Source organism: Sylvia atricapilla, chromosome 1 (assembly GCF_009819655.1).
Source record: "Sylvia atricapilla isolate bSylAtr1 chromosome 1, bSylAtr1.pri, whole genome shotgun sequence".
NCBI lineage: Eukaryota > Metazoa > Chordata > Aves > Passeriformes > Sylviidae > Sylvia > Sylvia atricapilla.
Window position 1 is genome coordinate 131,846,744 of NC_089140.1, and position 17,221 is coordinate 131,863,964.

The following is a 17,221-nucleotide window of genomic DNA, read 5'->3' on the forward strand; positions in this document are numbered from 1 at the left end:
ACTTTTCTGTTTTCTCTACCTTACATTTTCTACACATGTGATAAGGTCAAGTACAAATCCAATACAGTTAATTAAAAAAGATTTTTCAGTGTTTTTTGAACCATTTAAACTGACAGCAGAAATTAAATCACTGTGGCTAACTCAAGATATTCTCAAAAACTGAGGTTTCTCAGAAAAGTATGCATATTTATAGCATAATGCATCTGAACGTATCAGGGAGCAGAGCCAGAGTGAGTGACAGCCAACACTGCTTGATTATATAGAACTTGAAGGGCACAGCAAAGACGACAGTTAAGGTGACAACATTTGAATTTTTATCAGATATATTTCTGTAAGGAAAAAAAAAGCACCCCCAAACCAGATTCCCACCACATATCAAGCTTCAGTTATTACCTATGTACAAGATGACACCAAGGATTTCCTCCTGTTCTCTGCTGCTCAACTGACTGCACAGTGAGGAGAAAGGAAGAACTCTTCCTATTTTCCTCTGACAGCAGGAGAAGCAGCAGATCATCTCCAACCAAAACCATTAAGTTCTCCCTGAACATGCAACTATTCCCACTTCTTGGAAGCTTGACTGTACAAGAGGATTTTTTTTAAATTTTTGGTGAACTGTATCTGTAACAGAAGAATGAGGAGGCATTTCTTATACGCCAGTGTAGCAAATCTGCATGTAAAAGTACTGCCAGAATCCTTTCTTTCCCCATTGTTTCCCAACTGACCCCCCAAAAAGGTGTGAATGGGTTTCTATGACCTTACCAAAAGATAAAATCAGAAACTGGATACTAAAACTAAGTCCAAAGGTAGAAACAAAGGAATGTAGACATTAATGCCTGTGTTTATAAGAGCTAAGCAGTCTGCACACCCATTAGAGACGGGCACAAACCCAAACACGTGCTGTAGTCTCCGGAACAGGGTCACTGAGCTGCTTGAGTCAAGACTAAGGAAGTTTCAGGGGGACATCTGACCAGCGGCGGAAACAGGAATCCTTCTCCAAAGAGGAAACCCCGAAATAGCCCACAGGCTGTCCTCTCACTAGGGCAATGCTCGCAGCAGATCCACTGCTGGGCCCTCTTCAGACCACCATAGGTAGCTGTTAAGTATGTACTAGCAGGTAGCCAAGACAACAGTTTAGACTACCACCCAGTATGGCAGTACTCCACAAGAATACTTCCTCAAGTGCAAAAAGTAAAGGCAACACAAAAAAAGGAAAATAACAACAACATCCCCAAAAAACCACTCAACCCCACACAAAAACTCCAACCAAAAAAACTTGTACATCTCCTGGTTTTGACAGAGGTCTTACATTTTGAGCCCCTAGAGTTTTTGTAGAATTAAAAAGCCACCATATTCTATTTTTCAAATGCTAAATTATTACTACTTCTTTTTTTCTAATAAAGGAAAATCTTACCACGGTGAACATATTAAAAAAAACAATCTCAGCTTACTCTCATAGTCTAAAATAAAGAGTCTAAATACTTCAAGAACATAACATACTCTTCCTTCCCTCCTAAGGGAACATTTCTAGTAGGAAAAAAAAAAAAAAAAAAAATCTATCTTGGATGCTTTACCTGCTCCTGTTCCCAAAACAAATTTAATAATTTTGCAGCTGCTGTTTCTCATTAAATGAACTAAAACATTCCCTGATCTTAAAAAAAATAAAAAAGGTGAAACTGAAAAGAACTGCTCCATGATTTTGACAGAAGATGACATCCTTATGTCCAGGATCTTGGTATTATGTTGTATCATGGACAGACACAACTGGTAGACCATGTCTGAAATATACTACAGATACAGTCCATTTCTTAGACGTGCAAGACAACCTTAAAAACATTTCTATAATTGGATAATTGCTAACAGTGGTATGTTCACACAGATACTACCAGGGCAGTGGAAAGTGCCAACCTCCTAAATCAGGAGAGTTCATGAACAAAACGAACAGCAAGCAAAGCATTCATTTCATTTCATGCAAAAAGTCTGTTGTTTGGTTTTAGGTTTGGTGGGGGTATTTGGGGGGGGGGGTGTGTTTTTGTTTGGTTTTTTTAAAAAATAGAAAAAGATAGGAAGTAAACACAGTAACAGAGCCAAGTCTATGACTACAAGCATTCCCCTCCTCCCTTTCTCTGGAGAGGAAAGAATGTGTATTACAGCATTTCTGCCAGTTCCAACAGATGTACAAAATCAAGAAATAGCAGTTCTGGTGATGAACCAGTTGTACTTTTTTTCTTTTTAAATAAACAAAGATTCTCCCATGCTGTAAAAAAAGAGACCAGTACATCCCATAGTTCTCTCTGCATAATGGGATCTGATAAGCAGTCTCTCTAAAACAGTAGATTTCTCTTCTAAGGAAAATTTGACAAGATTTTTGAAAAGAAAAGTTGCCAGTTATTTCAGACAATCATCAATTAATGCTCTTTAGGTTTAAATGCATAAAACTAGTTTTAAAAGCTGAGCTCTTCCTTATATAGTAATTTTGGACTGACATTCTAGTGACGTTCAAAGATGACTTTGCCGAAGTGAAAAGATTTAGCAGATGATTTATTAGAGGAAAAAACGAAGACAAATGTTACAATGCTAACAATAATCAGAGCTGTACAAAATCATAAAAGCTTTACTAGCGCAATCTGGTGCACTGGCCAGTTCTCATGTTGCCCAACCCAACACAGCATCTGCATGTTTCTGCTGACAAAAAGAAGTAAAAAATGCTTGATTCTGTGCAGCCAGAGAACACAACGCCCGTATTATTCCAGTAACAACGAGTCCACATGAAGGGGAGATGCTGTGTGCAAACTGAAGCTCTAAAATCCAACTACTTGAAATGAGCTGAGACACACAAACTATGGTAATAATAAGCAATCTGATTTTGAGGCAACATACATTGCAAGTTTTGCATTAGTCTTACTGACCAGTATGAACTCTGTCAACACACACAGAAGAAACTGATATGGGCACCAGCAAATGGACAGAAAAACCAGAGTGCAAATCCTAAAACTTTTAAATTCACTACTGTTGTCAACATTTCCTCAAAAGCACTTACTGACTACAGAGAAAACGTATTCCTGGCTTCCCGCCATGCCTAAAGCCCTACCACAAATCCAAATTCCAGCCGTGCTTTACATTCTGTTCGTGCCACAGACTTACCACAAAACACCAGTTGCCACAACACAAACACACCTTGTCATCTGAAGATGCATAAATGACATTTACAGTTGCAACTCACCTATTAAGTATTAAGCTGGTATCTATTCCTTCTGCAACCCTGCCTAAAGTATGTAGGGAAACCTAAAGAGCATCCAGCTAAATTCCTTCAGTAGTTCTTTATGACCATGCTTCTTTAAGTAAAATGGTATTGCTGACCCTATAATGGTGGGGGAGGGAAACAAAATGGGAATAATCTTGCAAAGGGAGAAGATACAACTCAAGAAATGACCGGGGTGATGAGTATCTTCTAATATGGCTCTCCATGGCACAATCTTTGCTTTTCTCATCGATTTCAAAACACTTTGGAAATGCCCTAAGTGCAGCTGAGAATAACCCTGCTGATTTTGCAAGAAAAAAAATGACAAACGCCTACCTCCATTAACCAGCTGCTGAGGAAAATTAGCTTCCTCATGTTCCTAACTGTCCTCCAAACACATCATAGGCACAAGCTCACATGCTGCTTGCTCTTCAATTACACACTCAATCTGGCATACAGAGACAAAAAATCAGAGTCTGCCATCAGGACAAACAGCTTCACACATGTTTGCAAAATAAAGGCAGGCTTAAACATCCGTGTAGGAAAGGAGAAAACCCACCACAAACATAAATGTAACTACATCATCAGTAAAACACCTTAAATAGTCCCTTGTGTAATTGGTGATTTGTTGCATTGCACTAAGTAGTTGGTTTGTTTTGCACTGGGTGTTCTTGGTCATACCTTCCCATGTATCATTTCACCTATCCTTCTCCTGATGCCCCTGTATCTCCCCTCCCCCCTGGGTCTGCCCCACTGGTCCTCAGGCCCCCTCCCCTCTTCCCTAGGGCTTAAAACTCCTTGGACAAGGGGTCCTGCTCTCTTTTTCCTCCTGGGCTCTGAGGAGCAGGTTCTGCATTAAACCTGGGGGGTCGTTTCCCACGAAGAATCAGAGCGCCTTTTGTGTTTTATCTTCGTCCTAGCCCCGATTCCCCGCTGAGGTCCACAGCTAGTCAGGCTGGACCTTAGGGGTTCAGGAACCTGGGCAGTGCTTAAATGGCAAATCTAGCCTTCTGTTCCAGACTCTCCATCTTAGGCATTTCCTCCTTCAGTGATTTAACCAAGCACCAACTCTGTTAGCATACTGAAAGCTACCTCTTGATTAAAACTGACTTTTAGTAGCTTCCTTTCTGACGTGTGCAATCCCCAACATCAATACTCTCTAGCTGCTTTCTGAAACGCACTGATCCAGCTTTAAGAGAGCTGTAAAAAAACCCTTCAGAGCTTGAATTTCAACCACCATCACAGATAATTCCTGCTTTCCTCTTCCAACGAGGAGCTCCTGTCAATCACACAGCATCCTAAAATTTCTATGCTGTGATGTTCTTAACATAGAGGAACCTCTAATCATCTAGAAGAGGCATCAAAAACAAATTTTCTTTTTTATTTAATCCATGGTCTAAGAACTATAAACATAGTGGAATAAAATGTAAAACAAAAATATGCAAAAGCTGAAGCTACTAAATGAAATACCAGCACACGGGATTTTGAAATGGCAAGCAAATATCTCATTTCAATGGCCATTCCTTAAATGTCAGCTCATTCCACTGCAGTTTTTAAAACTGGAAGGAAAATACGAACACTTTTGCCTGAGGATAAAAGAATATATCCCTACGCACTTTACACATGCCTCAGGTTCAAGTATACATCTGGCACTGCTGAGTTAAAAGAGTGATAAACAACCCGGAAAAGTTTAATGTCTCGCACAAGTTTAAATGTTGACATCTATGTCCGTCTGCAACACTCTGTCCCATTAAAAACATCTCACCATAGTCATGTCAATGCACATGGTGTCAGGACATGTTAGCACTGTTACTTGGTTTTACTACAGATGACTTAGTACAAGCAGAACCAACACTTTGCAACTTGGAAGAAAACAGATAGAAATTATGTTGAAACAACAAAGGTTCTGGTAGAACCTTTATATGCACTAAGATAAAAAAAATCATTTAATGGTAACATAATGCACCATATTGTGTTAGGCAAATACATTTTGTGCAGGTGAAATGCTTAACTGCAACAATTAGAAGAATACCTTTATGACCCCTTCAGTATATTTCCCTTCATAATCTAAGATCAAGAATAGCAACATTTTCCATGTAGTGTTTCAAAGACTGAAGAGGTCTTTGAAAGGTTAAAGATGAGGTTAAAGACACTTTTGTGTGTGACATTTTTGATGTCTTCTAACTTTGATTTCTATCAGGAGGTGAAATAAAGGGCTAATGTATTTGGATTAAACTGAACAGCTAATTCTATAAAAGAAAGTTAACAAATTTGTATCAAAAGATTTCTCAAGCTTCAGCACAAACTCAGACATACAGATACTTATTAAACATTTACAGTGATTCGTTACAGTATGACACACAGGATGCAAAAAAGTAGTCAAAGCCTCTTAAATAATTCACTTAAATCAAACTGAACCGTGTAGAACTAAATATATCCTCATGCAAGTTTTACTTCATTATGACTTTTCTCTGAAAAAGGGCACCAGTATGGTAATTTACATGTTATGGAAGTAAGTCTTACCTTTCAGACACTTTTGCAGGAAAGTATCTTTTACTTTCTATCCTGCTTTGTTCTAAGAGCCACATATGTGAATGCTTTTCTTAAAGCACGAAGAACATTTATTACAAAAGTTACTGGAGTTGCTCCTACTAAATACTTTCCAGAGTGAAAATCACTTGCTCATTAAGTTAATTACATCTCATTTCTTTATGCTTACAATGGACTATCGATAGCTGCAGAGGCCATTATTCCAAAACCAGAATTCCCAAATCCACAACTAACTCAAGTTTTTCAAAAGATTTAGGAATCTGCCATGTCAAGACCTAAACTTCACATGTCATCTTTAAATGACAGAAAAACAGCTGCAGTAAAATCATATCACTTCTTTAACTTATGTAAATCCAGAAGACAGAAGAGTTCCCAGCAAGGACCATATCAAGCATTCACTCACTCATTTCACACTGGAGCTCACAGTGGCCTCAGTGAAGGTGCTGACAAGACCTGGGACATGCCCATATCAGCACAGTAAGCAGAACAGGGGAGGGCCCTTAGCCCTAATTCAAGAGGAAGTCAAACTCCCTGGATGAAGCCAGCTTGGCACCTGTAGGCCATTAGACCAGTGCCAAGTGAGGAACAAGGGGTCTCCCAAAAGCAACTGGAGCTGCTTTAACATATGGAAGCCTCTACAACGCAGAGTCAGTTTACTTTAGGGAAAGTCTTCTAATAATTAGACTCTCCTGACTTCTCATAGGGAGATTTAGGTTAGATGTTAGGAAGAAATTCTTTACTCAGAGCACAGTGAGGCCCAGAGCACAGAGAAGCTACGGATGCCTCATTCCTGGAAGTGTTCTAGGCCAGGTTGGATGGGACCCTGATCAGCCTCTTCTAGTGGCTGGTATCCCTGCCCTCGCAGGGCAGGGGGTGGTGGGACAACATTATCTTTAACATCCCTTGATGTTATTAAAACATTAAAACATATTCATGGATACTGTCATACAAGAATTAAGAGAAAAGCATTTGTGAGGCAGAGATTAAATTATCTCTACTGACAGTTACCATGTCTCAGTTTGTTCTGACTACACTTTATTTTTCCTTAAGGTCCTGTGTCAATTATGTGGAAATTCTATTTTCACTTACAGAACAAAGCAATACTGTTTGTAAAACAATGACACAAACAGACTGACTATGAACTCACTTGGGCTCAAGGACTGAGAGAGTCAGACTGACTGGGCATGAAAATTCCAAGATTGACAGTATTTAAAATACAGAGAAACCTACCTAACCTTTTATTAGAATTATCAAAAGTGAACTGATATACAATGTCCTGTTTTAAAAATTCACAATGGTATGTAGCACATGACAAACCAACCCTGACAGCTAGAAAAATCTTCAGCAGCTTATTAAAAATAAAAAGTTATGCTTCTTCCTTAGAAATTTATGAGCAATACATCCTGTATCATGTGTCCATGACAGCTGCTATTAGGAAAGGAAGTCTTGCAAGCTGCTCAACTCATTCTGAAAGTCTCTGAACAAATGACTAGCAAAACTGTTCCTTTGGCAGATAATACCTGTAAAGAAGAGAGTACACCCAAAGTGCCTCCTTCAGTCTGGTGGCAAAAGAGAGAGAATTTCTTAAATTCTAAAAACATTAATTTTCCAAACCAGCAGCATTAAATCTGGGTATATTGTGTGCAGTGTGGGCAACCAAAGCTAAGAACTCAGTGAAGAGACGCCTTCTATTTGTGTATCTGCAGGCCTGTGTTTGTTGCAAATAAGACTCTGCAATTTTCCCTTATCTAACTCCACAGAGCAATCGTAGTTGAACCACGCACTCACTCGCTTGCGTGTCAAAAGCTTCTCCAATGCACTGTGGTGCCTTCTGCAAACAAACGTGCACAAAACTCTGCCAAGAGGAAACCAAAGTCTTGGAAACACTGAAGGGGAAAAAACCCAACAAAACACAACAAAACCAAGAAGGAAGTAAAACAAAAATCACCAAAACATTTAACTACTTTAATCCTTTAATCATTAAAATCCTCACACTAGGACAATGCTTTTCTTGCAAAAGTAACTGGAATGTATTCTCAGTGCGATGTATTTTCACTTCTAAATATTGTGGAGAGATTTATTTTTATGCATCCGTATCTATATACAGATATATAAGTAATGTTTTAAAATATTTTTAGACTACCTAGTGGTCTGAAAAGTGAAAGCAACAATAAGGGATTTAAAAACTGTACAAGCTGCCTCTGATCTGTACCAAAAAAAGAGGTTTAATCTAACTGTATTAATACTTTCATTCCTGCAGTTGCTTTTTATTCTACACTATTTTATTCTACACATTGTAAAATAATCAGAGTAAAGACTTACACCAGTGAACTAACAAAAGACAGTTTTTGTTTCCTGCACTGTCACCAATCCTGTAAGTGGAAAACATTGCAACACTCCTGAATGCTGAGATCATTCCTACAGCAAACTGTTCCAAAATGAAAATAACCAATACCAACAAATTTCCAGAATAAGCAGATTTAATTTCAGGTCTGTAATTTTGCCTGGTAAAACAGTAATGGCTACATACTGAATTCTGACAAGCTTTTGTTTTCAAGCAGGCTTATGAGTTTGCCCCACCATGAAAACAAACCAAATAAAGTGTACCAAGATATAAGGGGGGACAAATACTGTAGTAGATCTGATCTGGAACCATGACCAGGAGTTCCAGAGAGAGCGCATAGAATTTGAACAGCATACCAGAGACAGCAGCTTGAGGGGATATATAAGAGGTTACAGACTGCAGTTCCTGGCTCCTAATGATTTTTAAATTCAGAAAGAGCCAGAGTTTCTATCTTGCACTGAGGGAACATATTATTGACTGTCTGACTGGCAGCATCTTCCAGCTCTGTTTTATCTCTGGCATAATCAACCTCTATTTTGGAGGCAAGGGAGACAAAAAAATTCCAGCAACACCAGTATCCCATCCTCTCCAATATTGAAATAGCTTTGCCTCCAACTAAGAAATGCTGGAAGCTATTAACAGATTACTTTTTTAAACATTTGTTGCCATTTTACCATTTAAAAAACAAAGTATAAACAGATATACTTTGCATTGAATTTTTAAAGTAAACTAATTAAAAGGGAATTAGAGTTACTAAAAAGTTAGTAAGAGTTTTGAATTCTTCTAGCAACATCAGGTTAGGCTGGCTAAGAGACCTTACCATGGGGATAAGAAGTTGGTCACACTTTTTGAAAGTCACTGTGACAACTCACAGTAACTTTACTTTGCCAGTTATCTCAGCCCTTGAGAACTAAACAACTGCCTTGCATTGGTCTCCTTTGTTGTATCTTTACAGGGAACCAATAATTTTGGTAAATATAATTCAATATAAAACATACAGAAAAGCTTGGATGACTGAATAATCCATGTCTGTCTATTCTAGCAGCAGCAATTCAAGGATACAGACAGAAACTATGACAAACTTTTCTGAACTGTCTTATGGCTAATGCCACAACTTCTGAAACTGCCCTCAGGTCAGGTACAAAGTTGCACCAGCCTAACCAACCACTCCTGTTCACTCAAGTGGTGAGATTAGGTCAAAACCTAGCAAAACACATTCAGCTCTCATGCCACCTGACCTATTAATTTATTCTGTCAAGTATGTTAACTGAAAAATCCTGCATGGATATATTTCAAATCACCAAGTCAATTTTTTGTAATGATAGTTCTAAATTAACTGCTGCAATATCAAATACAAACCAAGATTAAAAAAAGAAAAGAGAAAAAAAAAAAAAAAAAAAAAAGAACAACTGAGAGAAAAAGAGACAAAAACAAAGACAGGGAAAGGTCTAGCCAGGGAAACAAAAATACTCCATCCTGCCAGAAACACTGCCTGTAGCTTCCAGACAGGAAACTCAGGGCCTCCAGAAAAACCATTGGCGTCAGGAAATGGCAGAAGTACCATGAAACTTATCTCACAGCTGAACTTAATGTAAAATGAAAAGAGAACATTAGAAAAGGAAGGCGAAGACAAACGGACTAGCCACAGATCTTTGCTTATGGATACACTAGGTGAAAACTTAAATCGTACTGATGTGTCTTTGGAAGAAAGAATTAATGGAAAAGATTATTCTAGTCCTGCTGCAAATAAATAAATAAAAAACACCAGGTTGAAAAGACAGAGCCCATTCAGCAAAAGAGAAGGGGAATGATCTAGCAGCATTTACAGGCAGACTCCACTAGCACTGTAAATAGTGTAAACACTAGTTAAAAAGCACAAAGCAAGAAAAAGCTGAATGCCAGTCATTTAAAGTACATCTGATGCTGGAAAAACAATACATGCCAATTGGAGGAGTTATTCTGCCAGCACAATTATCCCACCCACAACAATATCATACAATGCCAAAAGATATGCTATGTCAGCACACAGCAGGATTTAGCCAGGTTGATGAGAGTTTTTCCAAACATTTTTCACTGACGTCAACACAGACTGAGGAGTAAGAGTTCCTCTATGCACAACAACTGCTGCATAATGGGCAGAAAAGTCGTCACAAACACACCCACTCATGGCTTTAAAGACTTAATCTTGTGAAACTTTCTTATGCTTTACTGCCTTGTTAATGGTGTCCAAGCACAAATCAACACAAGGGAGTTTGTGAATCCCCTGCAAGCCGCTGCATTAGCCAGAGGCCTTGTGTCAGGTGAACACTGGGTCCCAAAGTCTGACAAGACCCTGGCAGTGCTGCCACGTTCTCCACGGGCAGAAAGTTTCACACCAAATTTTAAAAAATAAATACTCAAAGGTTTCCTGCTATGTTTCACACATTTATCAACAAAGTCAAAAAAGACCTGCAGAAGACCTACAGTGATGTTCCTCTGCCAGCTGAGTTCCTCTGCTACTGCAGTTCTGAGTGTGCAGTGACACAAATTAGCGTACGCCAAGATGTAGCTGCACTATTCCACTTACTATTACTTTTAAATTAATGAATTACACCTCCATTGCCAGGCCTCACAACACAGTATTTCTGAAATACAACTCCTGAGCCCTCATGCTTTTGAGGAGGGATTGCAAAGACCTTCCCCTCCACTCACCCCCTCACATTCAAACTCACACACCCTTTCTGTGTTGGATGTTACTTTTTTTCCTCAAAGCATCATCTTAAACAGCTCTTTCTCCTTAATTATAGAAACATCATTAGTTGGGCCCCTTCCTGCAACAGACTGTGACACATCATCTATCCCAAACAATTACAGGCAGAAAATACGAAGCAAGCATAATGCAATTCCTAGAAAAGCTACTGTGCTTATTTTCTCCATTATTTAGAATGGCTAAACACTTCCTAATTATAGTCTCCAAACAAACCTGTATTATTTCAGGTTCTGAGGTAAAATCGTACTTTGTGGTTTTTAAATAGTAACACTGGTAATATGCCCTCAACAGTAGCCTTTTAAATAAATGTTTAAAAAACCCCAACACCTTAAGTCAGATTTAAAAGCTTCGTAGACCACAGAAATACCAGATTTGGTAAACTGAATTAGTGCAGAAGATTCTGCCTCTAACCATGAGTACCTGTTAGCCTAAACCTGAGATCCAGCCCTCAAGTGTTTAGATGATTTCTTCCTTTAAAAAGCAGCACAAACAATTTGCAAACACAAAAGCTTCTTGTTTTTAAAATCAGCTGAAACCCTACAGCTTAACTCTGAATCCTGTCACAGTGGCATCCACAGTTTTGCTCTGATGACCTTAAATAGAGCTTTGCTGAGCTGTCTGCATCCAGATAAATTTTAGATGAAACAAGTACCTTAAATTGAATATAACACACAAGATTTCATATTTATTTCAAGTCACAGATATTTGTTTAATCAACAATAACAAAAGTCAGATCTCTGTTCGTCTTAAATCTAAAATACCTGTTTCTCTGGTGGCTCATAAATTCACAGTGGTTTTGAGTCCTTGCTCTCTTTCTATTTGCAAGTTAACCATTAAAAATTTCAAATTGTAGTAGGTGATTACTGATTTATTTTGTTTTTGCTTATCTAAACCTAGTGTTAGCACTATGTAGGGAGGAGGGGGGAAGAGGTCCTTGAGCAATATATTTAGTTTGCCTCTAAAAAATATCTTCACTCCAAGCACCAGCAAAGAACTGCAACCGCAGTTTAAAGAACTAAAAGCAATATCCTGCCAGCCAATAGTGTCAGGCACAAATATTTACAGAATATTCTGAAATGCCTTTAATAAACAAATGGGACAAAACATAGTTTATCAAGTACATCTTCTACCCACAAAAAGACATACAGCGAGCAGCAGGCTCCAAGGATGACTCCCGGTGACAGCCCCCAAGCCCCGTTTCCATCCCAGCCTGTCCAGAGCTGAGCGACTGAATGTGCCAAAGCAAAACCTCACCCTAACTTCGCTGACGTCAGAGTTTTCTTGCCAGCAGACGCTTTAGAAATAGTTACATTAAGTCTCCATTGTGCTGTGTAACTCAGAGCCTGCATTCCTGAATCGCAAAGCGAATGCGAAGAGCAGGAAGAGGGGGAGGACAAATTCCGTTTTTCAGCCCGAGACTACAGCTGTATCTGGCACAGTCTGTCCGTGTGACCGGCTCGCTTACAGGCTTCAGGTGAACTCTCTGTCAAGCAGAGGCGGGAAGGGAACAAGGCAGCGGCAGGAGAGCCGCAGAGGCGGCGGAGCGGCGGCAGGGCAGAGGCGCAGCCCTGACCCAGACACAACGAGCGCACACGGCACTGCATCTGCCGCCTCTCCACCTTCCAAAAACAAACCAGATGCCTCAAGAAAGAAACATTCGAATTATTCTAGAAGCAGAAACCAGTGCCAAAGCCAACAGTTTGAATACTCTGCGGATTGCTGAAGACTAAGTGATTGCTGAAATCGCCTGCAGACACTGGTCCGTGTTGGTGGCAGAATACCTCACGCTGGCTGCCCGGGGAATGAACAACAATACTAAAAAGATATCAAAAAATAACTCAGAAGTCTCCTCTACTCACTCTTGGTTTTTTTGGGGTTTTTTTGACAGTGATTGGGGCTCATCTTTGCACCAATCCAACACCAGTAACATCCTGAATTTTTACTCAGAAACGTAGCATTCACTCTCAGCAAGCTACACAAAAACACGAAGGCACATTCAAAAGTCTGATGGCTCATGTCACAGATCCTCACACTTGAGTCTGTAAGCAAAATGACCTTGCAACCATCTTCATACCTTACTCTCAAGCTACCCCATACATTTACAATAAAAGGCTCCTCACTTCAGTCAGAGCCTCTGCCTTACATCCCAGCAAGTGCCAGATGAAACAGAAGAACCCTCACCGAGGACAGCATTCTGAAACAGATTTATAACATAGATTCTATAAACCTACATTGAACACTCCAAGATAATGACACGTAGACTCACGTCAGGAGCTGTGGAAGCTGCTAGTGAAAATCATCTTGGGGAGAAAACAGCATCTGACAGAGACACCAGACAAACCAGAGATGATGCTGACATTTAAACAAAAACCAAACACAAAGAGCTTCAAGTTTCATATTCAAATGGCCACATCTGTCTCGAGATAACCTGGTGACACTACCAAACATTACTGAGTTAACAGCAGCTTACTATCCCGTTCCAACTCAGTGGACTGTGACCTGGACAAACCTGTATTTGTATTTGCTATCTCACAGCGAGACCGCATCAATACAAAATACCTGGACATGATGCCAGCTGTTCTTTAGAAAATCTGGATATCACAACTCTTTCCCTCAACTGTAAGGATTATTACACAGGTATAACTCCTAAGCTCTAGTCTGAACCCAGATTTTTCTTTTGGCCATTGAAACAAATTTTTAAAATGTGGTATGTTTTCTCAGGGTGGGTGGGGAGGAAGAAACAGCAAGAATAAACAAACTCTGAAAGTATTAAGGATTTCAGAATGGAGTGTTACCACCAGCTCTATTCTTCAAGCAGCACAGAAGTGCCAACAGCAAACGTGAAACACATCTGTGCAAGAGCCTTTTTTTTTTCCCTGTAAGTCTGCTTTATAATGCAGGGTGAAACTTCAACAGAATGAATAAATATTCTTGATGACTGTTTCATATTCAGTCTGAAATGCACTTCTCTAGTCTTGTTACGTTGCAATGTGTGTGTGGTTTCATTGCTACAGCTAGCATGAGACAAAAATTAATCATACACTGCACCAGTGCCAGGACAGAGAATAAAACAAGTGCAATCACTGTTACTGAGGAACAAAAAGTTCTCCACAAAAATGTTGGTTGCACATCTGTTTCCACTGTAGGATTTACTTTTTCGGTGACTTTACCTAAGAAATAAGGCATATAAAATGTCAAAAGAGTTCTAGTGGTCTACAAGTTAAACATTTTAATCAGATCATTTTAACATAGGTAAGTTGATAAAACAGGAGCTTTAATGATTTAATAGTTATTTAGAAACTTCAAGTCTATGACTGAAAACAGTAGATAATAACAAATTCTATTCTGAAAAAAAATGCAGTCTAACATTTTAGGTACATTGTCTGTTTTCAGTAAGGGGAGCTTATTCTGCTTTCTAAACAGTTACTCAACATCGCACAAAAAAAAAAAAAAAAACCAAAAAAAACACACAACCTAACAGAAAAGTTATTCAGAAAATAATTCTGAAGTTTTTGGCTGTTCCTTCATTTACTTCTTTCATGCTCACATCTTTTAGGATTATGAACAAAGGTATTTGTAACAATTCACTTTCTATCCTTATTTCTGACCTTGCTGATTTGCAATCCCACTCTTCACCACTGATCATCAAATAATTCCAAGGACAGAAAATTATCAAATACTGTATGAAAGAACATAAATGATTCCTCACTCTCTTCAAGTTGTGTGCTACAGGAGTAGCTACAGGAGTACTCTGCTGCAGTTTTAGCCAGTATTGTTAAAGAACCCTCCTCTGAAGAGCAGATCTGTTGTCACCTTACAACTATCACAGTGGTACTACTGTGAGAGTTGTGTGATGGAACTTAAGGAAGCTGAAAGCACATTTAAAAGGATTCAAACATCAGTACAGGTAGAGATTATGAATGATAAATGCAAATAAACTAGAAGAACAATCTCCCACATCAACTCACACGGCACAACACTATCTCCGAAAAGGGACTGTTACAGCTCAGAAAACTTATATTATTTACTTATACTAACAAGCTTTAACCTAAAATTAAATGCATGCTGAGTGCAGCCTTTTTAAATACCTGCTGGTCAGGCTGGCTGTTCCTTTCTGGGAAGATAACAGCTACACTAAAAACCATACCATTTTGTTTAAATTTCAGTTTTGATCTAACTGAGGTTGTTTATATCTGCCCACACTTCCCCTTTAGAGAAGTTACAGCACCTTCAGCTGCATTTGTGGCTTTTCAATGGAAGAGCAAAACACTACTAATACTTAACAGGTTTCCTTGTCTTGGTACAATCCCTCTTCTTTCTCTCCAGATGTCCAGTCACGTAATTACCTCAGAAGCCACAGTCCTAAAAGACTGTTCTGCTGAGACAGAAGGGGAGAGAAAAAAACTGAGAAAGAGAAAAAAAATGTGAAATGTGTGGAGTGAAAAGTTAACCTATCACAGAAGGCACAATTCTATACAATTGACACATAGATGCAGTATTGTTTGTTCACTAGCCTGACCGCACCAATATGGCATACAAATTCCTGGCAGAAGGGAAAGAGAGGGAGGATGTGACAAAATGTTCTCAGGACAGTAAGAAAAAAACCCCACAAGTATCTAGAAATTGTCCTCTCCTTATTAGGTACTCAGTGATGTAGAGTAATTGTTTAAGTGACATCTACTCCTTCCTTAAGTTTGGCCTGATAACAAAGAAGGAAATTTATACAGAAGTTTGGATCATGTCTATGTTTCAGCATTTCTGACAACTCTGGTTTCTACTTCGACCTTCTTCCTTACTAAAAAAACTTTTTCTAATCCTTTCATGTTTGTCTGCAGTATCAAGATCCACCAAAAAAAACTGAGCTACCAAGTCTTTCTCACAATGAAGACAATAAAACCCTCGTATTAAATGACTTTTTTATATAGAACTATTTCCTATTGTGTACTTAACTACAGTACATAAAAGTTCTACACAATCATGCTATACCTGGCAAAAACAAGTGAAAGTGATTGTCATCATATCACTGCTAATATGATTATAGAAGACAGAATCTTACCCTCCTTCTCCCCCCCAGAAAGTCCTTTTCCCAATAAATAAATTATCTGCTTGTGACATACCGTATTATCAAATACTCTTCAGGTAATAGAGACACACAAAGCTACACTAAGAACTATGAGGATATTTAATATTGCACACTTGACTGCTCTAAAATTAAGGATTCCAGAAAGCAAGCTGTCCATAAAAACTAAATTCAAGTTAGTTGACATCCAGCCAATTGACAGTGTAGCTGGTGCACTGGAAGGCAATGCAAATTTTGGCCCAGTTTCAGCACCTATGATGGCTGGCTGTGATATCTGATCCTTGTCACTGTTTCCAGGGACATCAGGACATCTCTTCCCCTGTCCACAACAAAGATCCAACTACCAGGACAGATACCGATTAAGTGGGGTCAGTCGCTTCCCCCCCAAGCAGTGGTGAGTATAGCATCAGGTAGGTGAACTACAGTTGGAGAAGCTGGAAGACCTCTACTGGATGCCACTCAGTGCTCTAGCAGTCATTTCCAGGCCTTGGAGAGATCCTAAAGGCTGTGTCCAGCTTCTGAACTTTCTGTAGAATCACACAGACATACTGATTTTTCTGGAGTGGCTTCATTCCAGCAATGCCTTTTTCTTATTTCCATACTAAATGAGGCTCCATATCTACATGTTGTATATTTTTTTGCTTTATAACATTATACAATGAATTCACAAATACCACACAAATCCTTAAGACATTTTTACCAGACTAAAGGCTTCAAAATCATTAGCAAATCAATCTTCAAAGCAGTCCTGTGAAATCTTCCTAGAAATTCTGCAATGGAAGATTATTTTCCAAATACTTAAAATGGGAAACAGACACTAAAACTAATGCTGACACCTGAAATGAGATTATGATATTGTGGGCTGCCAAAGTTCTAAGGCTGTTTTGCATCAACATAGGACTGTATAGGTTCAAAACTTAGGCTGAGCACTGACCTATTGATCAACACCTGAAAGTCTGAAGATTAGCATATACGAAAATACCTAACTAATCTATAAGGGCCTTGCCCAACACTACAAATGAGGTGTCACAGACTCCTTGTTCTGGCATTCCCTATCCTAAGTTTTATATCCCAGCACACTTCAAATAACGTAGCTGTTGTCTAATGATTTTAATTCCAATAGTAATTTTTCTGTTGTCAGGGCATGAGAATGTTCTCTTACACAAATTTTGTGCAATTTAATAATTTGCAGACACCAAGTGACATAACTTAGCTAGCATTAACCAGAATTAGTTTCTCTTTGAAACTTCTATCCCCATG

The 17,221-nt window shown here is 38.9% G+C and overlaps 1 protein-coding gene across 3 annotated transcripts in view; it reads right to left on the reverse strand.

Annotated features, from left to right (window-relative positions):
- RNF19A (ring finger protein 19A, RBR E3 ubiquitin protein ligase) overlaps positions 1 to 17,221 on the reverse strand; it is a 57,714-nt gene that overhangs the window by 21,795 nt on the left and 18,698 nt on the right. The window lies entirely within an intron of this gene.